At 48.8% G+C, this 25,131-nt stretch overlaps 1 protein-coding gene and 1 long non-coding RNA gene across 3 annotated transcripts in view; one reads left to right on the top strand and one right to left on the bottom strand.

Moving 5' to 3' along the window:
* The window catches only part of CLIC5 (chloride intracellular channel 5), a 102,613-nt gene that overhangs the window by 6,000 nt on the left and 71,482 nt on the right, over positions 1 to 25,131 (top strand). The window lies entirely within an intron of this gene.
* Positions 16,727 to 24,157, bottom strand: LOC121105712. Its single transcript, XR_005838337.1, has 2 exons — positions 22,634 to 24,157; positions 16,727 to 18,026 (listed from the first exon to the last, which is right to left on the bottom strand). It is a non-coding gene; the product is annotated as an uncharacterized LOC121105712 (long non-coding RNA).

The raw sequence follows: 25,131 nt of genomic DNA, 5'->3' as shown, positions 1-25,131 counted from the left end.
TGCCCGGTTGCTGCTTGGGAGCTGGAGGCCCCCAGAGGCCACTGTCTGGAGTGATGTGGTGGGCCTGGCCGCAGGGGGTGTGCAGATCCCTGACCAGTGTTCGGGCTCCTCTAGCTCCAGGGAGGTTGATTCCTCCTGTCAGTTGAGCTCTCACATAGCTTTGGGGACTGGACCAGGATGCATCAAACCACTGGGGGGCTGCACTGGCCCTGACCTTGCACCCCATGGAGATGTTGTTTCAGGGGCTTCATTCCCTTTCCTGTCACTGGGCTCTGGGCAGGGTTTCGCAAGCTCACCTGGAAGATGCCTATCACTTTAACCTGTAGATGAGAAAGAAAGCTCTAGAGTCTATGCCCTTTGATTCCAGGAGGACCCCTCCCTCCCAGCGACCTTCTAGCTCTGCCTAGCCATAGTTGCTCTTATAGAAAATATCATACACATGTGTTTACATGTATTGTCTAGCTGGTCTACGCAAATAACATAATAGACTCTCGATAGCTGGTATTTTTAAAAACTGTTGTCCAGGAGACATCCTCTTGGTCTTTGTCATCAGAGCTGGAGGGCTAGAAATAGTGAAGGAGCAAAGTGGGTAAGCACGGCTTTCCGGAAGATGTGGGTCAGTGATAAGAAGGTTCTCTCTACCCAGGGCATCCTAGCTCTGACTCTGCTTGTGTTCTGAGGGGTCAGCTCCAACTACTGGGGCCATTTGTCTGCCAGCTCCCCGATAAGAATCTACTTTGGAAACACATCGTAGTCAAGGGGTCTCTTAGTTCTGAGAGGTGAAATTCTTTGAGGATAAATAAGCCAGAGAGCCTGTCATCAGAAATTAAATGAATCCTTCCTAGGAAAAAGAAATGAAGTTTTAACTTCTAGAAGCACCCTGTAAAGCTCTGCTAGTGTGGGAAGATTCTTTGAATTACATTTGTTGTGGCAGTCGTGGGCAACAGTGGCTAGGCCAATGGTGCTCCTCTTCGGGGTGTGAAAAAGTCACAGGAAAAAACTTCTTTACATGGGCTTGTTTAGGCCCTTTCTCCAGATATTCATGTTTAGGAGGCTTTGGGGAAGGTCCGGGCATCTGTATCCTTATGAAGCTACCCTGGGTGATTCTGGGATTCATCAAAGACTGAGAACCACCAGCCCTGAGCGTGGGTAAATAGAGCTACCCAAATAGTGGGGCATCCAAAGGGCGCCATGAAGTTCAGCCCCTCCTAGAAGCATGCATTTCCTAGGGCGGATGAGGCTGAGGCAAGAAAGTTCTTAGCATGAATCATCCCGAACTGACCACAGGTAAACCAGAAAGGGGAGGAAAGGAATGCATTGGACCTTTCTTTCATAACTTGCTTTATTCCTTTGTGATATTGCACTGGGACATTGGAGTGACAAGTAATTTTAGAAGCTAGGCATGAAGGAGGTATTAGTAAGATAAAGAACTTTGAGCGTGAAGGGATTGAAAACAGTCAGTCAGTCAGTCAACCAAGCAACCAATTACCAACTATGTTTGTGAAGCCACCTGCTCTGTGCCGGGCTCTGCGGAAACTGAGGAGGGGGCCTGGAGAGCAAGGAGGGTAGGCTGCCCGCAGTCCATGAGCTTGCCACTAAGGGGTAAAACTTCAACCAAGCGTCAGTGCTTCATTGGTGACAGGAAATGAAATGAGGGGTGTAAGTGTGGGGACCAGTACGGCCTGAATGAGGTTTCCAAGCGTAGTCTGAAGGGAGGTAGGACCCGAGTTGTGGTTGGAAAAAATGATTAGGATTCAGAGAATGGCAACCATGTCAGTTTCAGCAACAGTATGAGGTGAGGCTGTTCAGGGCCCAGGGGGTATGCAAGGTTGGCTGGAGAGAATGGCATATGGAGGGTGCAGTTGGAAAGAAGATAGAGAAAAGAAAAAACAATAATGGAAAGGGTTGTGAATGGCAGGTAAGTGGTTTTTGCTCCCTCATAAGTACATGGGAAGCAACCAGGAGTTTCTACACAGGGTAGGGCCTTGACTTGGTCCCTGGTGGAAAGGCTCATATGCTTATTGCATGATGTGGTGGCAGATTCATGAACTCAGGGTAAGAAGCCCTGTACTCCAAGTCCAGCACTGCCTCATAATTGGGTGTGTGGCTGTCTTTAAGGCCAAATTTCCTTTTCCATAAAATGGAGTTAAAAAAAAATCATAACATGGTAGAATTCCTGCCTTGGAGAAAGCTCTTAGAAGTCATTTAGTCTCACCTCATCTTAGCAGATAAAATTCACAGTCGAACATTTTAGGATACATGCTGTATGGCTTTCAGGAAGAGAAGTTAGTTAAAACGTGAGCTGCTCTGTGTTTGCTGTTGCTCTCAGGCCTGTATTCGCCATGACCATGTCAGAAGGAGTCTTGAGGCAGACGCCATGACGAGGATTCTCCGGTGTTCCTTGTGAGGCGGCCATCATGGGCTCAAAGTAGGGCTGAAAGGAGGGGTATGCCGTGGAAGAGTGCAAAATAGGGCATAGGCCTTGAAAGAAAAGTGTGCAAATACGTGAGGGGCACCGAAGCTCAAGATTCAGTGGTATCGTGGTAAATTCAGCTCCCAAGAGACTGGTTTCCATCTTTGGGATGGTGACGCCATGGATGGGCTTGATCGTGATTGTCTAAGATGTTGTGAATGGACTGAGTGCAGACAAACTAATTGGGCTTGAGCTTTACAGCTCCTTTTAACCTGAAACCCTATGAATCTATGACAGAGCAGCGAGGACAGGAGCAGTTATTAATAAAAATAATCTTCTGGTGTTACAAGTGTTTTGTTTGAGGTGATGGCAGGTAAGTCAAGTGCCAATGTCCCCCAGAGTGCTGGAAAACCCACAGTCAGAATGACAGGAAGGCCGGGGCGCGGGGTGTGGGTTTGAAGTTCTGCTCAGAGCTGCAGGTGAAGGAATAAGTTCCAGGAGGAGGAGGGTCCCAGCCTGAAGGAGTAAGGAGATAAGGACTGTGCTCAGGAAATGCCCATTGGGGGGGGAGGAATGAGGCACAAGAGATTCTGGCAAAGCTGATGAAGAAGCAGAGACTGAGGGAAATAAATAGAATGCCCTGGATGAAGGGAACTGTGGGAACGATGGCTCAGAGGCAGGAGATAGCAGCGTGGCCCGGAAGGACTGAGTTCTGTGTGGCCGTGGCGAAGAAAGCGTGAAGAGAAGCGGGAAGGTGACAGGAATATGAGTTAGGGTAGGACCAGGAAGCCCTTCTGAGGGTAGGTTGAGAGACGTGGACGTGTATTTACAATGTTGAGGGTGCATATGGTACCACTGCTTCCAGGGCAAGTATATTTTAAGAGAGAGGCACACGCGTCATTATCTGAAGCTGGTGGGCTTGGCCCTGTCGCATCTGAGGAGATTTGAAACGGGAGGTCTTCTCAGTGTGTCTCGGGCCACCCGCGGGCTGTGTGTGTAGAAGTTCGGTGCTGGTTACTCTCCCCGCCGTATCAACCTCTACGGACCTGAAGACGGTGTGTTCCACTTCTGTTTATCATTATTCTCTGGCAAGGAGGAAAGCAGCAAGTATCAGGATGGAGAAACGACACAATAGATGAAGGAAGGATGTACAGTGAATGGCATCCAACGGGGAACCCATTACCTAGAATGAAGAGGAAGTGAAAACCATGTCCCAGTTACTATCTCTTAAAAATCCAGTTGGGGAGGTTGTCATGGCAACAGGTATAGTTTTCTTGATTCAGCTCAAGGCTCCTCTCTCCTCAATGCACGCCTCTGCTACGCATGCTGACAAGGAGCAGAGGCCCAGGGAGTACATACAGCACGTGGGCGGGGGAGGGGGGCTGCAGCCTCACCTGCTTTTTCTTCATTTTCTCATTTGGGTGCTGTAAGCATTTTGTAGTCACTTCATAAAATCTAGGATCCACAGTGTCATTTGCCTTAGAAACTGAAGGAGCCATTTGTCTGTGGTCATTGATCACAGATGCCTCAGATTTTCCCTTTGGGGATAGAGCTCTGGGCAGGGCCTGACCCCAGGACTCCGGGAGAGGGGAGCCATGCCGGCAGAGTTATGTGACCTCTCCTCAGTTGGGTACTTAAGGAGCGTCACAGAGATCTGATCTGTGTGGCAGGATATTGTAAGGGACAAATAAGATCAGAAACCCGAATCTCTTTTGTAAGCCAGATTTTTCGCTGTGGCATTTTGTTGGTCAGCGTGTGGCCACTGCGGAAACCACGGCCCATCAGCTTGTTCACCAACTAGCTCAGCGCAGGGTTGGGTGAATGGTTTTCTCTGCTCAGGCTTCTTCTGCTCTAGTCCTGCGCCCCCTAGGGCTGCCAGCTCCTCTGTGGGACTTGGGGTTTGCCCGCACATGGGGAGATGGAAGGTGGAGAATTATCTGGAAGGTTTGCGTGGTCTCTGATGGGAAGTGGCCAAATCATTGTCTCCTGCTTTCCATAGTCCAGAACTCAAGTATCACCTAGCTGTGTTCCCAGGAAGAGGGGAGCAGGCTGGTGAACGATGAATCATTCTCTACCATAGAAATGATTTATTTCCTTGTTTTTTACTGCCACGTCACCTCATCACCCCCTGTCATGGCATCCTGCCTGCAGCCTCTCTCTCCTCCTGTCCACCAGGTTTGATGCCATTAGCTTAATATTCCTCGAATACTTTATCACACTCTCTCCTCTACCTGCTAGGTCGAGTTCAATTGCTTTAGCCTGAAAGTGAAACACTCCAACCAGGCCAGCGTTCCCTTTCCTGACCTTTCCCCTGCACCCCAGAAATGGTTCCTTATGTGTCCTTACAGTTTCTGATGCATTGTTGAGTCTCTTCCTGATTTTATTCTCACTCTCAGCCCCTTGGAGGAAGAAAAAGATTTCATCTTTGTCACAGACAAGGTGCTTGCTGGGCTCTGTGTACTGTGCTGTTCGGCATAAGCAGAAGGAGAAACCTGGAGATCCTGACTGCAGAGCTGGGACGTCTCCACCAGAACAGGGTTCCTCAGCCCTTCATGGTCCTAAGAACTGCTGGGGACACGTTCCAGACTCCAGCACAAACTCATGAGTCGGAGTCTTCAGGGGATGGGGTCCCAGGCATCTGTAATTCACCAGTGCCCTGTGATCCAGGTGCATAGCCCGTTATGGGAACATCGCCCATAACATCACAAGGTCCCATGGGAATAGCCAGAACCCAGACGGTGGTGGGAATTTAAGGCCTCGTGACATGCAAACATGGGAGAGAAATTTGAGGGGGCAGTGAGCCTTCCAGCTGCTCTCAGGTCACCCCAATGATCATAGTATCTCAGTCACCTTAAATATTGGCCCATGCCTTTAGAATCCACTCCGTACCCTATGGCGTTACAAAAGCAGTCATCGACATGTTTCTGGTTTTTGGTTTTTTTCCCAGCTGCTGATCCCCATCCCCAGATCATAAGGTGCTTGAAATAGAAGATGTTGGGGAAGAGATTGGGAGGATGGCAGGGGTCCAAAGAGTGGGGGAGACAGAGGGAAACAGACTTGACTTTGAGGTCGAGAACCTCGCCCTCACCCTCCAGTCGTCTTGGGTGTACTGGCTCTCTCTGCATTTTTGGAAATCAGACAGTCAGTTTGGAAGGTGAGTCATAATAGCCGTGGCTGTGTGCTGGTCTGAATACCTTGCTTACCTTGGCTCCGTCCTGTTATTACTCCCAGTTTGCAGATAAGGAAGCTGCAACTCAGAGAAAGTGTGTCCCCTGCCCAAGGCCGCAGAGCTAGGACATGGTGGGACCGGCTGCAAACCCCACCCCTGGGCGTCAGGATCCATGCTCTCTCTATTGCCTCATTTCCCCCACCACCTTCCAGCTGTGTGAGGACAAAGTGTACTAAACCTAGAGTAGGATATGTAAGGCTTTGTTTTTCCTAAATTCTCTGTGGGTCACATGAACAATCCAAGATCAAGTCAGATCTCTACACTTAGGCGATTACCAGGTAAGGGCATTAGAGCCACCTAAAGACCCACCTGTTCTCAAGTGTCCTCTCTACTTCTCTGCCACGGTAGCATTGACCCCTTGGCTTAAGGCACGGCACCCAAAGGCCCTTTATCAAATATAGGTGTCACCCTGAATGGGCTACACATGCACGCTGGGTCACCAGATGCCACATTAGCTGGGATTACATTATCAGGTTAGGTGGCAGGAAGAAGAGGATGAGAAGGAAGGGCAGAGGGAAACCAGGAGTCTCTCTGTGTGCCCCGGACATCATGTGCTAGGTGTCTGTCAGGGCAAGGAGGGAATGGTGCCTGCTGTGTGATGCGGGGGTGGCTACCAGAGGCAGACTTTGTCCCCTTGCCAGTTCGTCCAAGATTTGGGCACCGGCCAAAGTGCCTTAGGATTCTAGGGTACGCTTTGAAACTCATCTTTGTAAGGCTGAAGCCCTTGACTTAAAAGAAACCTCGAGTGTATTCCAGTCAGCCTTTACTCCACTACTAAGAACCAGACTCATTTGCAGATAGATGGTAGAGTCCTACAATTAAAAAAAAAATTACAATATTCCAGGACACTATGAAGATAAAAAAATCATTAATCAAAAGAAAATGAACCATGTTATTTGTGGAATTCAGTGAATTTCCTGGAGTCTTTATGGGATTCCAGCAGCTTCCAAGCAGCGTACTATGGGAGATTGAGGCTCAGAGAGGTTAGGCTTTTATAATGCCACACAGCAGACTCAAGTCAGGGTGGAGAATAGAACTATTGGCTGCGGTTCATCACATGACAGCCCAGCCCCACTGATGTTAGGGCCTTTCTGAATCATCCTGAGACACACGACAGGGTCGAAGATGGCAAAGAGCAAAATTAAGAGGTACTATGAGTACCTCTTAATTCAGTATCCCTGCTGCCACAGTGTCATGGGGTAGGGAAATCTGGGGCTTGAAGGGTTCACTTTTTACTTGGGGTCCCACGGAAAGTGGTAGAGCTGGGACTCCAACCACATCTTTCAATGTGCATTAATAATTAAAAATAACAAAATTAAAGTCAAAGTTGCTTGAAATACCCTTTTCCATGTGGGAGCTGTGTATCAAGGTCGACCAGATGCCAGGCCATGGCTCTGCTAGGGAATGAGCTGCACAAGGCAGGCATAGTTAGGCCCGGCAGACCTTGCAGCCTGGGGATGGATGGGGCAGGGCACACTGCGCACGCAGGAGGACTGTGACCCAAGGGCAGGTACAAGACTATGGCAGCTCCAAGCAAGGGGGCCGGGTATCAGGAAGACACTAAGCAGCCTTTTACAACACATGCAGGGAAGGACTTGGGACTCAGTTCAGGGGTGGGACATGAGAGGAGAGTCCCAGCTAAGCTGAGACAGAGAAGGGAGAGGATGCTATTTACCTCTTCCCCTGACGGGCCTGCTGCTGGGGCAGCAGAAGGAAGGAGCAAGAGGTGAAGGGACCCCAGGTGCTCCACCCCGATCAAGACTGCAGGAGCTTCTCTTGACACCAGTGAGAACAATCTTGGAGGATCCCTTCTGGCCCGTCTCCCACTTTAGGTCACCTAAAAGGGCTATTTGAAGCTTATCTCAGCCTGATGCTCTTCAGAAAACATTTTTCTACCTGGGTGCCAAGAATTACACTATCAAGGGCGAGGCACCTTTCATTCCAGAGTAGGAGATAAATGGCCCTCGGTGGAAATGCCTGGCTGGCTAGCACTTTGGAGTGAAGGAGTACCTCCCAATGTGTAACCAGACATCTGTCAAGGAGGGGAAAAGAGGGGTTATTAGGTGCACCCAGTTGTGACGCAGGGAAAGGAGAGTCTGCAGGAGCTGTGGAAAGAGGCCATGGGATGGAAGATAAATGTCACTCTTGCCATGGCTCTGCTCTCTGGGCTTGGTGCTGATTTCCTTTAGTTGAAGCAAATAGGAACAGTAACCAACTGACAATGGTTACCTTGAAGTCACGGATGAGACAGTTCCTCTCCTCATGGCTGGCTGTTTCCTACAAGGGAGTTTGTGTGCCATCATCCTACTGCTAGGTCTAAAGACCACGTGTATTATGCATACTACATAGTATAAACATATGTTAAGTATATAGCGTTTGGCACACACTGTAGGCTCAAGTAATGCCATTGGTAAATAATACATACGTATCTGCATTGTTTCCATAGTCGCCAAATATTGGTTGAGTAACAGCAATACAGTGGCATTCAGGGAACTTGGTTTTTGCTTCTGCTTCCCAGCAGTCTCTTATTTTGAACTGGTTGTTTGGGTTTCTTCATCTTTAAACATGGGGATTGGATGAAATGCGAGCCGAGGTCCCTGTCGGCTTTGAAATGGGTTCTTTGATTTTACTGTGTACTGAGCACTGCGTGAGGCGCCGAGGGAGATTCCAGAAGGACTCGGTTCTCAAGCAGGTTACCGTCTACTTGGTCCAGGATCGTGGAGCTCCCATAACCTAGGTGGGGGCCAGCATACTGCTTCTGTTAAGGGTGACGCAGTGTTTTCGGCTTTGTGGTCCACACAGCGTCTGTCACAGTGACCCGGCCCCGCCGTTGTAGCATGAAGGCAGACGATGTGTAAAGGCGTGCTTTTTCTCACTTCCTCCATACTCGGGGAGGGGATCTGTCAAACAGTGCCCTTGATGTTTTTGCCTGGCCTGGCTCCTGCCACGCCACGCGCTGCTAACTCACCCTTGCTGCGTCTCCGGGCGGGGCTCAGACATCTGTGCGGGGACGTGGCCACCTGGCGGTGTGGACGTACAACAGGGTCTCTGCCTAGGGATGTCACCACGTGAAAATGAGATGATGACCTCATCGCCAAGCCAGTTTTGCACACTGGAGGGAGAGAGGTAAGCGGTTCCAACGGGCAAGCCAGTCTGGGAGGCCTCAGACCGCTGCTCCAGAAGGTTGATTTCCTGAGAAAGGAGAATGTTGTCTTCTGGGGCAAACATTCCTAACAGTAAACACTTGGGGCACTTTATGCCCTTCACTCCCTTGTGCCCTTGACTGAGACACTTGGCCTCTCTGGGGAATTTTTCAACTATGACACAGATGGGACTGCATTCCTAGGCCTGCTGGATCCTGGCCTCAACTCAGATTGTGTAAATTCATGGAATCCACTTATTTCTGGCCATTGTTTACTTATTTGGATCAACGTTCACTAGCCAGTTGCATCGTGCCTGCGCGTCTGTGTGTGTGCATGCGTGCGTGTGTGGGTGTGTGCCTGAGTGTGAGCGTGTGTGCACCTCATTTCCTCATATTCAGGACTTCTTTCTCAGCAGTCTCAGATACCGCGATCTGGCAGAAAATTGGTTCTGTCCTATGCCAACGAGTCTTGATAAAGGGCACTTGGACTCATTATTCGTATGTTCACGTCTCGGAGAACACTTTCAGCTGATTTCAATGCCGACACGCAGAGCGAACATTTGTCCTTCTCCACTGTGGCCCTGCACGGTTCGAACACGCTCCTCGTGGGCCCTGCTTCTTCACAGCAGAGTCAGAAACGGGCTTTCTGGACCAATTCCTGTTCTGCTTTAATTAGCTAGCGTGTATTCTGTGGTTTGCAACAAAAAAATCCTTATCAGTATTTCCTCAGAAAAAATTGTACAATAGAATCTTCTCTGAAGTCTTACAGATCCTAGGACATCAATGATAAACGCTTAGAATGTCCTATTAGGATATTTAACACCGACTATTGATTTTATAACTCCAGCAAATTCTTTGGGGGTGATTCTAATAAAGGTTATTCCAAACGTAGATCCAGGGACGTGGAATTATCTGACTCACCGGGCCAGCCTGGGGGAGGCTGGGGTAAAGCCAATCACACGGATTTTGTTCTCCACCCTCCTCATCCCCTTGAGTGTCCCCAAAGTGCAGCCTTTTCACTGAGGGAAGACAAGTTGCAATAATCAAGGGCTTCCTTCGAGACCAAAGTGTGATAGTAATATTAACTAACATTTATTAAGTGCTTACTACGTGCTTTCTAATTGCTTTACGTTGCATAATAATACTATCACTAGTAGCCCTGTTGTGTAGACGAGGAAACTGAGGCAGCAGCGGTTAAGTGGCTTATCGAAGTCCCATAGCTCCTAAGTGTTCCTAACTTACCGACTCCCTGGAGCAGTGACCAGAGGCCAAGGCAGGCTGCGTCGTGTTTGGGGGTGAGGGACAGTGTTTCCTGACCACCTTCGGGCCTTTCTACGACCTCCTGCCTTCCCCTTCCTGCACTGGATGTCGTTCGGACTTGGGGCTGCTCACTACCCATATTCCAAGTTCATACAAACCGCTTAAAAAGGAAAGTGGCTGGACTCAGTGCACCTTTTCGGCCTGTGTGAGTGGACGGATGCATGTCAAGAGCAGACATGGCCGTGGCTGAGGGTCACGGGTAACCAGCAGCACCCTCAGGGAGGTGTGGGGTACTTCCTGCGGCTCCCAACATGGCCGCCTTCTTTCACTTGCCCAGATTCATCTGCTTCACTAGACATGGAGTTGGGGGATACAGGCCCAATGAGATACGAGTCACGCCACTCAGTAACAGGGACAGCATGTAAAACAGTCCCCCAATAGCCTTACCCTCAGCCTAGCGATTCCCCCCTCAGCCTGTCCTGAAGATGGGACCCCGGTGAGGACGTCTGCTGAGCATGAGCCCTGCTATCAGTCAGTCATGTGGAGAAGGAAGTAGACTTCCTGGGTCAATCCCGAGGGTGAGTGCTGAGGGCTGATTTTAAATTTTAAGTAGGAAAGGGGCTGATTTTAATTGAACAGACTGAAGAACTTCCTTGCACAGAGAGTTGTCAGACAGAGCAATGGATACCTTGAGAGAGGGGTGAACTACCCATGAAGGATGTATTTATTTATTTTAAGATTTATTTATTTATTAGAGGGAGGGAGAGAGAAAGAGTGTGAGCGCATGTGCATGAGTAGGGGGGAGGGGCAGAGGGAGAGAATATTCAAGGAGACTCTGCTGAGCACGGAGCCTGATGCAGGGATGGATCCCGGGACCCACGAGATCATGACCTGTGCTGAAACCGAGTCTGGCACTTAACCCCAGGCGCCCCTGAGGAATGTATTTAAACAGAGGCTGGATGACTCCCACAGGGCTTGGTGTAGAAAGAATCCGTGTATTTGGACATAACATGTAGCCTTGGGCACATAGTAGGTGTTCATTAAATAGTAGCAGTTGTTAGCAAATCTGTTCCCCCTCTAGTAGCCTGTTATTTTAATCTTCTTGTGGAAAGATTATTTCATGGCAAGCATGAAAGTGGTCAGTACCTATTACGTGAAGGGTGTCTTATGGTTAGAAATGGGTTAAAATGATGCTGTGCTTTTGAAGAGCTGGGGTTACTCAGAGGAGCAAGGGAGGGGCTACCTCTCCCCTGTCCTGGGGTTGCTGCGGCTCACACAGGAGTTGATGCGCTCAGACATTCTATCTGGTTTAAGTTACAACAAAACTGGGCTGTAAGGCATTTGAAGGCAGTTGTGCTAACCTTTACTTCCACATCCCCTGCGAGTCTTTGCAAGAGCTAACCACGGGTCACATCCTCGGGGAGTTTCTCAGAGATTGATCGTTTGTTTAATACGATCTTGCCAATCCTGGTGACCAGGTCTAGAAAGGGTTCAATACGCTGCTGGTTCTCTTTTGTCCCAAATGTGTTCTGTTCACTTACCTTGAAAGAGATCCGTGAACTTAAGAGTTTACAATGGCAGTGTAGAAATTAGATTTCAGGAAATTTCCTTTTATATACAATGAGATATTTTCTGCTCATGTGGCTTTTTGAAATCTCTCCCAACTCTGAAAATTGGGAAAGGAGGTCGTGCCCCGCGAGCTTAGACTGGCTAGAGTGCCCCAGCTTTCTAACCACCGGCGGCTATTTCCTGCAAGGATCACTGGGCCAGAGCTGCTCTCCTGGTTGGCCGTGACGGATGGCGAGCCTCTCCTGTGGGAGCTCAGAAAGCTCGGTCGGTCTCTTTCCCAGGAGCCAGTGGGCTCGCGTGGTGTGTTTGTGGGCGTGCACTCATGGGGGGGGTGTGTGCGTGCACGTGCACGCGCATGCGTGTGCACAGATACACGGAGAGATCATGCACTCTCCAGAGGAACGCCGTCTCCCCAAGGGGGTGAAATTGGCTCTTATGGGGTGAAAAAAATCTTACTGTTTTTTGTAGAGAAAACACAAATACACGTATAGTGTATCTGTGGCATTCGATTTTCATGGGGGCGATGAGAGAACAAATGTCTGAAAAGGCTTCCTGGGGAGAAGATAATGAGAAGAGTTGGAAAACGCTGATACAGATTTAGGGCAGATACACTGACATACAAAAGCACCCATGCATTTGTGTCCCCGCACGTACACCACACACACATGCACGTGTCTCTATTGGACACACACACACACACACACACACACATGTAATGAACACTATGGTAGATTCGCCCCAGATTTGAATTGGTGACAGGGACAGGACTGAATTCTGTGTTCTTTGTGGAACTTTCTTTTCCTTTTTTTTTTTAAAAGATTTTATTTATTTATTTGATATATAGAGAGAGACAGCGAGAGAGGGAACACAAGCAGGGGGAGTGGGAGAGGAAGAAGCAGGCTCCCAGCGGAAGAGCCTGGTGTGGGGCTCGATCCCAGAACGCCGGGATGGCGCCCTGAGCCGAAGGCAAACGCTTAATGACCGAGCCACCCAGGCGCCCCGAAACTTTCCTTTTTTTAAAAGATTTTATTATTTATTTGAGAAAGAGTGAACGGGAGAGAGCATAAGTGCACAGAGGGAGAGGGAGAACCAGACTCCCCAGTGAGCAGGGAGCCCGACGTGCGGCTTGACCCCAGAACCCTGGGATCATGACCTGAGCTGAAGGCAGACACTTAGTGGACTGACCCCCCAGATCCCCCTTTGTGAAAGGTTCTCCAACTAAAAGTCTCCCAGTGAAGGATTTGCTTTCACTGTCATGGCCCTCATCAAAGATCTGATTTTCCATGAACTGCCCTTCTATTCTCTCTCTCTTTCTGTCTCTCTCTTTTCTTTTTAGAGAGAGAGAAAGAATGACGAGAGAGTGTGCACGTGCACAGGGGGCAGGGAGGGGAAGAGGGAGAGAGAGGGAGAATCTTAAGCGGGCTCCACGCTGAGCTCGGAGCCTGACACGGGGCTCGATCTCACGATCCTGAGATCATGACCTGAGCTGAAACCAAGAGTTGGATGCTTAACTGACTACGCTCCCCAGGTGCCCCTGCCATTCTCATTTTAACTTACAGACCCTTCAGTTTGCATTGTGCACAGATAATCCACGTTCGCAGTCGTTCTGTGGAAAGGCTGCCTGTTAGAAGTGAGCTGGATCCCGGATGCACTCCCCCAGACATCTGCCGAGGCCCTCCCCGTTGCGTGGCGTTGTAGGGTACCCCATGGGGGATGCACAGGTGGAGCGCTAGGCCCCTGGGTCTGGGGGCCCCAAGGCAGAGTCAGGGTTAGGGATGGAACTTAGAGGCATGAGCACCCCTCATGCCACTGAAGGATGGGAGGTGACCGAAATAGGACAGACAGGGGCGGGGCCTTGCCTCACATCCTTCGGAACTCCTGATCCAATTTTCTCCTCTCTCACTACCCTTTATCAACGTCAGCCTGATCTCCATCTTTCCTCTTGTTAATTATTTGTGCTGTGATCAGACCATGTTTTGGTTTAGAGTGCCTTGCAAACCTTTTTGGAAGTAGGTGGTATATATAAAATCCGTAACATAAAATTAAAGTCTAATTTTAAGAAGAAGTCTTGTTACGCATCTGTACAGCTAATACCTGTATTCGACCAGGCTGTCAAGAATCAGTGTCGAATTCCCTGCACTCCATCTCAGTGATCTCCTTTGCCATTATACTGACCCTCTGCTCACACTCACTCTTCTGGTTACTTCCATGATAGATTCCCGACCCTCCTCAGAAAGCACCCGGGGAGTTTCAAGAAATGCTAATGCCTGGTTCTCTGGACCAATTCAATCAGAGTCCCTGGGAGTGGGACCCAAATATCTGCGTGTCTTAAAACTCCCCTCGTGATTCTAATTGTAGCCGAACTGGGCATTACTTGTTTAATCCATTAGGTTCCCCCAAAGACTGCACATTAGAACCTTCCAGGGAACTTCTGAAAAAGACAAGCCCCTAGCCTCTACCAGGGAACTCAGGTGTGGAAAGAGAAATCTATATTTACTGTTGCCTTAATGCCAGAATTTCACGTTGCAGCTTTTGGCTTCTGGACTTACCATTTTCTTTACTTGAAAAGTTCTCTCTTTCCTTTTCCTTTTCCCTTTTTAGAAACCAGCCCAGCATTTTGTTATTTTAAAGAAACCCCTTTCTGATTGACATGCACCCTCTCCTGCATCCCCGGGGGTCTTGAGCCCTCTGTCTCAGTACATAGAATACGGATTTGAAATATCGGTTTTGCGTATGATTAAAGTAAGTGTGATTTGGGCACCTGGGCGGCTCAGTGGCATAAGTGACCGCCTTTGGCTCAGGTCATGATTCCAGGGTCCTGTGATCAATCCCTGCATCGGGCTCCCTGCTCAGGGGGCAGCCTGCTTCTCTCTCTCCTGCTCCTGCTCCCTCTGCTTGTGCTCTCTCTCTCTCTCTCTGTCAAATAAATAAATAAAATCTTAAAAAAAAATAGGTGTGATTTTAGGCACACAAAGAAAAGCTCCCAAGTTTTTCCAAATAGTGCAGATACCCCTTGGAAACTGAAATGGTTAATTCTGCTTTTGTGTGAGTGAACCGTCCAAGGTCAGATATGGGGTGGGATGGTAAGGGGGACAGGACTGGGGAAGGTGGGGTGAGGAGCGCACACACAGTGGTAAAACTGAACGTCCGTGAGCCCTCCCCGTCTGGTGAGCAACTACCCTGCGTCAGGGGCAGGGCGGGGGACGAAGGACATGTTCCCAGCCCACAGTGAGCTTGCTCCCTGTGAGGTGTATAGACCGTCAGCAATTTCTACACCTCCCTCACGGGCTCGTTGGGAGGATTGCATGACTTAATGTCTGCAAAGTGCTGAAAGTAGTGCCTGGCACGTAGTAAGTGCTTCGTAAACGTTGACGATTATTGTTTTTGTTAAAGATTTTATTTATGTATTTGACAGAGAGAGTGAGAGAGCACAAGCAGGGGGAACAGCAGAGGGAGAGGGAGAAGCAGACTCCCTGCTGAGCAGGGAGCCCAACTCGGGGCTCCATCCCAGGACCCCGGGATCGTGACCTGAGCCCAAGGCAGGTGCCTAACTGACTGAGCCACCCAGGTGCCCCAGATGTTGACTATTATTATTTGGCTTTGCACATGGCTGTGCTGCTCTCCTCACGTTCTCTGGCATTGGAAATTTTTTTCTTATTGAGTTATAATTGACACACAACATTCTATTAGTTTCAAGTGTATGACATAATGATTCGATATTTGCATATGTCGTGAATTGTTCACCACAATAAGTCTAGGTAACACCCATCACCATACATTGTTAGACTTTTTTTTTTTTCTTGTGATGAGAACTTTTACGACTTATTCTCTTGGCATTTCTCATTTAAAGCTTCTAGACTTTATTCCTTCGACAAACACTTACCTTGGTATTTCATCTTGTATCAACAAAGGTTCACGGAATGCTGTTAAGTATTCCATGTGGTGGCCGGGCTGGGCTCAGAAATGACAAGAATGAGTCAGGGTGTCTGCCTTTGATCGGACTGGAGGGGAAGGTACCACTTCCACGCATGCCCACCAGCCGGCCAGGAGCTGGAGCCGGGAGGAAGGCCCCCCGAGCCACTGCAAGGATTCAGAGGGGGAGCTGCCATTTCAAGCTGAGGGGTGGAGGAAGCCTACATAGATGCTGGGCATTTGAGGAGAAGCCTGGAAAGAGCAGGACTGGGAATGCAAATGGGCCACACTTTCTCTCTTTGCACCTAGCCCTGGACTTGGGCATCCCCTGTGCTGCCATTTCCTCCTTACCTCGTGAAGTAGGTCCTCTTAGAATTCCCACTTTAAGGATGGGACCACTGAGGCTTAGAAAGGTGGTCGCCAACTCCCAGTATGTGAGTGAGAGGGGATATAGTGGGACAGAGAGCAATGGGGAGTGGCGAAGACATCCCAGGTGGAGGCAGCAGTGGAAAGTAAGACAGAGCATGAGAACTTAGGGTGTGGAGTGAAGGTGAGGAGTCTAGTGACAAACCCACTTTGGCCATGCCCAGAGGAGGACTAAGAATTAGACTGGGGAGGTTGGCTGTCCAGATGATAACCACATGACCTAACGTTTGGCACCCACTGTGGTGCTGGGGCAAGGTCTGGAGGCCCCCACCGAGCCTGCCATCAATCCATGAATGCTGGATGCTTGGGGAAATCCAGAAGGTCCCAGGAGGGGCGGCCAGGGTGGTGACGAGGTGCAAGAATTATTAATTAGTTGTTAAACTAAATGAGTTGAGTTATGATTATTGTTAATTATTATTGTTATGATCATAGCTGGTTTTGATTTTGAAACTTTTTGGGGGGAGCTGGTGGAATAGATGAAATCAAGAATATGAAATTAAAGATGAATTTTTTAAAAATTCCTTGAAAAACGTATAGCTTCTCTCTATATTTAGCTTTGAGCTATGGAGACCTAGGAACCAGTGCACCTGATACTCTCCTACGTGTGAGAGCGCTTGCTGCTTCCAGATGGGATTTGAAGCCTACCTTGAAGGGGCCAGAGATTGCCCCCTCACCCCCCCTTCAGTAGAAGAGCCACTGACGTTCTCTTTGATTTTAACTTTTAAAAAGCCTGTTTCCATGGTGATTACTTTGTTATTCTCACAACATCTTTCTGAGCTGAGGAAAACTCATATAATTATACCTTTTTTGCAGTTGTGGAAACTAAGACCCCTCCCCCCGCACACAGATGAAAATAAGAGATTAGCCCAACTTTACAGAGCGCTCAGCAAGCCAGAGCCCCAGAGCAGGTGGCCCTCGTGCAGCCTCACGGAGACCTGGCTGTGACCAGCGTGGCGAGGCTCAGGGGAGGGTCCAGCGCACTCCATGAGAGGTCTTCCCAGGCGCTGCTCAGAACAAGGACCAGATGTGTCTAGGGAAGCTTCTTTGTCTTTCCCTCCTTCCTACACCCACGAGTTCAACAGACGGGATAGAGGTAGACCCTGTCTTCCCTCCGTCCATCCCTATCTGTAGGAAATGACTTCCAGAAGCAGCGGTGTATTTGCTTCCCATCACTCTGTACGCTTGCTACGAATGTAATGGTTCAAAACCAGTGCATTTATTACCGCAGAGTTTCTATGGGTCCGGAGTTTGACATCAGTGTAGATGGGTTCTCTGTTCAGCATCCCCTCCGGAGCTCAGCGTCCTTTCCAAGCCCTCGTGGTTGTTGGCAGAAGTGGGACTGAGGCCCTGAGTCTGTGACGCCCTCACAGTTGCCAGCCTCAGGGCCCTCGACACGAGTACGTCACATCATAGCAGCTTGTGGCTGCTGCTTTTTTTTTCTTTTTTCTTTTTTTAAAGATTTTACTTAATTGTTTGTCAGAGAGAAAGAGAGCACAGGCAGGGGGAGCAGCAGGCAGAGGGAAGGAATTGATACGGGCCCATTTCACGGTAAGGGAAGCTGAGGTTTGAGACCCAGTCCCTTTCTCAGGTTCCCACAGCTAGTAGGGGCAGAACTTGGTCTTGAATTCAGGTGTGTCTGATATCAAACCAGTCAACCGAAAGTCTATGTGCCGCTTCAGTGAGTTCGTGGACAGTTTTAAGTCCTCTGAGGACACCATTATATTGGGAACTCAAGTTTTACTCTGACCTTCCTGGATGCTTACCCATTTTCTATTTCTTCCCAAGCTTAGATCAAGAGCACATCTATGACCTTGGACTTGGCATCATTGGGTTTTCTGAGGGAGGAAGAACACTGCCACTACGTAATAGGGGTTTTTGCGTATACTCCCTTATAAGCCTTGAGCCGTGTGAATGTCATTATCCAAACTCTTGCTACGAGGAGACTCGGCGGCAGGCTCAGGGAGGGATATGTGACATTGTACTTGCTACACTTGTCGGGAGTCAGATGTTAAACCCACCGTCTTTCTATCACACTTCATTCCATCGGGCACCCGTGGGCCGAGCCAAATCATTTCCTAAGACAAAAAGGAAACAAAAATAAAAGTCAAGATGGTGGGTTTTTCGTTCCTTTGTTTGCTTTAGGCAAGGACTTGTTTCGCTGCCTCTTTAACGCACTGACCTGTTGCTGGAATGGAAACTAGTGACTTAAACATGAATGGAAACCACTTTAAAAAATAATAGGGCAAGGCTGGTTCCGTCTACAGGGAGACAGAGGATGAGGCTTTCAGAGGAGCGCAGAGAATCTATCTTGTTTGGCTTGATCTTTATAATACCTTCCCTTTGTCAAAACACACTGCGGGCTAAAGCGTATTTGTATAATTACATAGTCACATCGTCCTAACAACTCCGTTCGCGTGTCCCTACTTTACAGACAACGGAAAGTTTCAGGGAAAGACTCGGTGCCTTGCCCAAGGTCACACAGCGCATACGAGGAAGAACTGGGTCTGCCGCACAGGCTTTCGCACCACGCTCTCCATCTGTCCTCCCCTCTCATGAGCAAAGGTGGACGTATGCACGGGCATGTCACCGAGGCAAGCTTATGGATGAGAGATCACTCTGATCTTGGACCCACAGAGGTGACCCCTGAATTTAGTCATCCGTAGCTGTTGGTGAAACTCCTCAAACCACTAGCTCAGGGCTGGATCTTTACTGTCGTCTCCCAGCCTGGAGGGCGAAGTGACTTGCCCTGCATGCTGCCCCTTGGGGGATTTTGGTACCTTTAATGGGATGCCTAGTTTTTTCGAACTCGTTTTTGGTGTACTTAAGTATTATGAAACAGAGCCAGGCAGAGAATGCTTGTAAAGACCGGGCTGGGCCTTTCCTATTTTCCCATTTAGATTACACTGTCCTGCCTGGTTGACATGTTTTCATGCTACCCGAGGCCATGAAAGCAGCCCCCAAGATCACGGGCACACAGTGATATTCGGCCCAGAAAGGTGGTGAATCTAGAGAACTACTTCTGTCGATCTTAATTTTAGTCTGGGGCTTTTCCTCAATGGTTTTTCCAAAATTTCAAAGCAGCCCTGACTCTTGCCGGCTAAAACGATTTCCTTTTTACAGAGGTAGTATCGGGAATTAGGATATTTACAGAACAATACCACCTTCAATGGGATGCTGGGGCTACTTGCAGGAGAAGTTGGACGGGGGCTCTGAGGTCCCAGTGATGACAATCAGGAAAGGGGACATCGCTCATATGGAATGGCACCTGGAAACTGTCCCTAGGGACCGTGAGAATCTTCAGTTAGAGCAGATCATGCCATGTGTTCTGTCCTCCCCTCAACATTTTGACCAGAGTGAAACAAGATGCGAACGGACAGCAAGTACAGCCTGGAAGGGCAGACCAAGTCCCACAGGTCAGCTCCTCCAGGCTCCAGAGCAGTTCAGCCCACGTGGGCAAGAGATTCACGCTGCTGCCTGGGACGGGGAGAGCCTCGGCCCTCAGTACGGACCCACTGTACTCATAACCAGGGTCCCTTAGACTGAGATTAGCTTTCAGTTTTCTTTCCAGGACATTGCCCCCCTACCAGAGACTTTAGGAGCTCACCACATGTTCCTTTCTCCAGCGGAGACCACAGTTTGGCAGAAGAGAGAAAGCGTGGATGTCCACACTGACAAGTGTCTAACTCCAAAGGTCAGAAAAAGATGGTGCTGAATGTTGAGTTTGGAAAAAGAGCCACAACTGCTGGCCAGGGAGTTATCAAGAAAGACCTGGTAGAGTGAGACATGATGTGAATACATGTCTGGAGGAAGCAAACACTTGCAGAGCTTCCCACATACCGGCTGAGTTAATGGGGTCAGAGGCTTGGGTTCAGTCCACAGTACCACTCATGTTGCTATTCTCAGCATCTTCCGCTGGCTGCCGATGGAAGGGTATCAGGTCTCCGTTCCATGAGCAGCACGGGGGCCACACTGATTTCCAAGTGAGACACACCACCACTGATACAGAGGAATAGTTCATGGAAGATGACTCAGGTAAATGCTGTTCCGGAAACATGCACAAGAAATATGGCTCCAGGTCGTCTGTCCCTGAACAAGCCCTTTTATGGTGGGCGAGTCACAATTACTGTCTCGTTGTAATCTCAGCATTTCTGATGCTGTGAATGCTTAGGCTCCTGGCCGCCATACTTGTGGATTGTAGTGGAGATCGCATCCTTACCAGGTTCTCTACCCCATGAATGGGCAGATGGGAGATCTCAGCTCTAAAAATCAGGAAAGACCTCACGCTTCATCGAGCTCAATAATTTCTAAGTCTTTCCAAGGAATTTTTGTCATTTTTGTTAAACTAAATCATATATAGAATCTTACTATATGAGGAAAGATAGAAGAGGGGCTACTCTGGTCCACCTCCCTTACCCTAAGGTGGCCCTGAGGCACCTCTGAAGAACAATGGAGCTCCAGGGACCATGGTCCCCAAACCTCAGATCATGCCTGCCACTGCCCTGTAGTCTTGGGCAACGAAGTCCTCTCACCCAAATTAATGCCCAGAAGGGTTTTTACTTGCCGGAGGTCACATAGATGGGACTGGAACCTGGGTTTTCTCACTCCAGCCAGTGCTCCTTACCCTCTGGGTGGCAGTAAGTACCCTGACTTTCTGTTCCTTCAGACCTCCTGTCTTCCTCTGCTGCCTCACTGGTCAGCCGCATGCTCAGCAGCCAGAGGGCAAGGAACCCCGGAGAGTTTCCCCCGTGTCAGCCTCCCAGGGCGCGGGCTGGGTGGAACAGGTGGAGAGGGGCTCTGGAGGGACACACAGAAATGTCCAACGTAGCTGGTTAGGAAGTTCACTTCACTGTTTCACTTCCTGGTCAAACATTGTTTTGAGATGAGCTTGCTTTACAGAAAGGTACCTGGGAGGAAGTTTGGCAGGAGGTGAAACCTGCATATTTCCTGTTCTTCTGTACGACAACGGTACGGTGACTTTGAGATTCTCTGCTTCAGATTAATATGCGACACGAAGTCCTCGTGTTTCTGCTCTAGGTAGAATGGATGCTTTAGGATCTGCTTCCTGGGTGTCTCACTGGATCCAGCTCTCACCATGCCCTGCCCAAGTGACAGCCATACTGAACAAACCACTCAAGGTTCCCAGAGGGGCCAGACTCTCCGGGCTCCCAGTCCCTGCACATGCTTCTCTCTCTACCTTGGGGGTTCCTTTTCATCCTTTTTGCCTGGACTTAGCCTTTGGAAGCCTTTCCAGCCTCTTCCTCCCACCCGTTTTAGTTTAAGCCTCTTGGGTGTCCCTCCAACACGGTATGCATGGCTTTGTCACTGCTCCCATCCCATTGCCTTCTCAGAGCGTGTTGAATGTTCCGTGTCTGCCCTTGAGGCAGTCACAGGGTCAAGGATGGCGATTGTTGACCTTACCTCCCTGGTATGGAGCCCCTCCATGGATGCTTGTGGAGGGAAACAAGGATTTCCTGCCCATGGTCTGCTTGTCTTCGTAAACAAAGTATCATGGAAAACTCAATGAATTCTTGATGAGTGATTTTGATCAATAGCTGGGGCACTCACCTCATGATTTCTATTTTTCCTCTAAAGTCCATTCCTAGAACTTCATTTTGTGAGTAACCAGTTCCGGTGAAAGCAGCAAGCCCATGAAGGCCTGCCCCTGCCGTGAGTCACAGGAGGAGGCCTCCTGGGGACAGCCAAATAGCAGACGTCTGCCTGCGGTTTCACAGTTTACAGAGTCCATGTACTACATTTTCAGCTTGGACCTCAAAACAAAGCTGTGGACATGGGCACCGTTAGTGCAAATGTCATTATCCCCATTTCACTGACAGAAGAAACTCATGGCTCCCAAAGTCACATGTCTTGTCCCAAAGTCACGTGACTTGTCTCAAAGTCACACAGCCACTTACACTTACACATCAGTATGGGGCTGGGCCTTCCACTCTAGCACACCGAGTCTCAGAACAGCATGGGTAACACGAAAGAGCATTGGCATGGTCTAGCTGAAGACAGTAGATCACAGACCAGGTGGCCTGGAAAGTACTTAAGAATTAATACCGCTAACCCTCTCATCCGAACACAGGGAGCCAGTACACTGGTGGTTCCTCTGATGTTTTGTTTTTTGATGCCAAGTATCTTGTTAAATGTTAGGGGATGGGCAATTCAATCTTTGCCCTGGTTTCGCCTTTCCTTTACGGTCCCAGTCGGTGCTTTTCCACACTCTCTTAGAATATCTTCTCCAAGGACCCAGGTTCTATTCATCTCTGTGAGTTATTCATTCAAAAAACCAGTGTTTTGAGGGCCTATTATGTGCCAGGCATTACTCTAGGTGCTGGAGTGCAGCAGTGGAAAAAGTAGACATGATCCCTGCCTTCATGAGGCTTATATTCCAATGGATGAGATAGATAGGACGTAAATAAGTAATGTAATTTCAGATTATACATAGTGTTATTAAGGAAATAAGTAAGGGGCTATTTAGATAGAAGAGGGGAGTAAAAGACCTATCTTTCTGAGAAAAGCAGTGATTTTAGCCCCTAAGTAGGTACTAGGGAAATATTTGGTGGAAGAGTGTACATGTGCATAAGTTAAAATGAATGAGTGAATGAATGAATGGTTGTTTTTACTCTTTTTTTAAACCAGACATCCCCTCCCCCTGCCGCCACAATCTGCCCTGACCTACCTGTTGCTCCCTTGTACCGGCTGGTCCATACCTAACTCCATGTGACTCTTCATCACCCCTCCTCCCGATACACCTGGTACTCCCTGAGGTGGCCTGGTGTAGGGGAGCAGTATAGGCTGGAGCCGAGCTCTGCAGAATGCCACATTCACTGTTCCAGCAGGCGGTGATGACACCTGCCCATGACAGCGTGTGGTGTCAAGCCCTCCTCTTCCTGTGTTGATTTCACTTACCCAACCACAAGCCCCACTCAGGAGTGCAGGGACATTACTTTCAATGGCACTTTGCTGGCTCTGTGTGCATGACCGAACACACCTCTTCCCAGAGGGTGTGGACTTGTAGAGCTTTCCAGGAAGACGACTAACAAAGCCCTACCGAGCCATCCACCCCCACCCTTCTCTTCCTGCTCTGCCGCATGAACTTCTGATCTGGTGGGATCAGCCTGTGAAGAAGCAGCCCCTGGGTGGACGTCTGAGAACCTAATGGATTTATGGGGGAATTACCAGCTCTGAGTATATGCCATAGGGGTGCGCAGTTCCCATTTTATGACTGTTTCGTCTCCTTCCGTTTCCCTGAACATGCATGCTTTTCCCTGAACAGCCCATAAAATTAGGCAGCTAGCCTCAGTGGCTCATCTTGCCCTTGAATCATTTGTCACCTTTGACCAGGGCTTAGTCTGGGTCTGGATCTATGCTTGTCCTTTTCCGTTCTCCCAAACTCCAATTGCATGCCATTTAGATGGTCTCCCAGGGCGGAGATAAATGTCAGTCAGTACTAAAAGCTAATCATTGACTTCTTAAATGTCTCTTATTAAAACCACTCATCTCTGCAGTCGTGCAACCTGAGACGAGCAGAGTGGTCACCTTTATCTCTGTGTGCGAAAACTCTCGTGAGTTGCAGAGCTTTTATGTAGAGAGAGAGTCATGGGCTCATCCACCGAAAGAACTGGAAGAGCCTTACGGATGTACTAGCTCCACTCACGAGGAAGCTGAGCCTCAGGGAGAGGAAGGGGGGCGCTTACCCCAAGTCACCCCAACCGATAGGGCGGGCTGGGGCCAGCACAAAAGCCCCTACATGGTTTGTGGTCCAGGGGTTCCTTCACTGCTGGTTCCACAGCCACCTCTCTTGACATCAAAACTTTCTCCTTAAAGTCGGATCCTCTCTTGTTTCTCATTTCTCACGTCCGCTTTGCCTTTCCCAGTGTCCTGAGATCATAGCTTTGGAAGTATCCTGGGCTGCCCCCCATGTTCCATCAGATACCGTGTCTTCCTGCAGAGTGGTCTCCCCGGCAGACGCCCACCGAGGCTGAACAGAGATGGGGAAGGTGCAGGGTGGAGCTCCCACCCTGGTCCGACACCTGCAGGGACCGCAGCCGGGGGAAGCCCTCGCTGATGGAGCCTGCATCTTGACCGCTCACCCAGAAGGAGCACTGTGTACGTCGTGGTCTTTGGCAAACGGCGAATCAGATTTGCCCACTGCTTCAACTTCTCCCTGGTTATGAATCGTAAACCTTTGAGAAACAATGTCTGTTTTCCAGGTGTTTAGAGACGGCATTATTTAATTTGTCACATTAAATGTTTAACTTACCTGTGGGCTCCTAACAAGTTTCTAAAAAGGTCAGAGTGTGTAGAAATTTCAGAAATTACTTAGCACACGGAGTTTCTACTTGTATAAGAAGTAAAAGCACGTGATAGGAATTGCGATAAAATACAAAATGAAAGTAAGGACTCTGAACCCGTGATGAGAGTCAACAAGCAATTGCGAGTGTGCCTCAGATAGGATTTTGAGATTCTTGGAAGGCCAGGGGAGAAAGAGAAAACACAGTTAGTTCTAGAATACTCTTTGTGAGAGTGGAAGAAGCCATCTAATTTTGGAGAGGAAATAAAATTCCCCACCACTGAATTGCTTTGAAAAATAATGTTATTTGTTTTCTATTTATAAAAGTAATTCATGCTCTTTGTAGAAAATTGGGCACAGATGAGTCTAAGGATTGCTCCCATGATCCACCTCCCAAAGATAACTTCTGGTAGCATTTTGGTATCTTTCTTTCCAGTCTTTTGTCTGTTTTGTAATATTGGGATCATATAGCCTATGCATTTTGCAGTGTGTTCTATTCATAACAAGTTATCACTAGCATTTACTCTTTTTTTAATATGAGAGAGAGAGAGAGGGAGCGAGCACAAGCCAGGGAAGGGCAGAGGGAGAGGGAGAAGCAGACTGCCCTCTGAGCGTGGAGCCCGACATGGGGCTCGATCCCGGGACCCTGGGATCAAGACCTGAGCTGAAGTCAGATGCTTAACTGACTGAGCCACCTGGGTGTCCCTGACTAACATTTCCTCTTAAGGTTACGTAATCCTTTCACATGCGTCACTGGATTCTAAGATCATTTCTCACATGGTGCTTTGTGCGGAGCGTATAAGGGACACAGAGAAATATAAGGAACAATGTCTTCAACTTTTTTTTTTTAATAGCAAATGCAGTAGAAAACTTTGTATGATGAT

This window comes from Ursus maritimus, unplaced genomic scaffold (assembly GCF_017311325.1).
Source record: "Ursus maritimus isolate PB19 unplaced genomic scaffold, ASM1731132v1 scaffold_29, whole genome shotgun sequence".
NCBI lineage: Eukaryota > Metazoa > Chordata > Mammalia > Carnivora > Ursidae > Ursus > Ursus maritimus.
The sequence above is the reverse complement of the archived record's forward strand: the minus strand, read 5'-3'. Positions and strand labels throughout refer to the sequence as shown.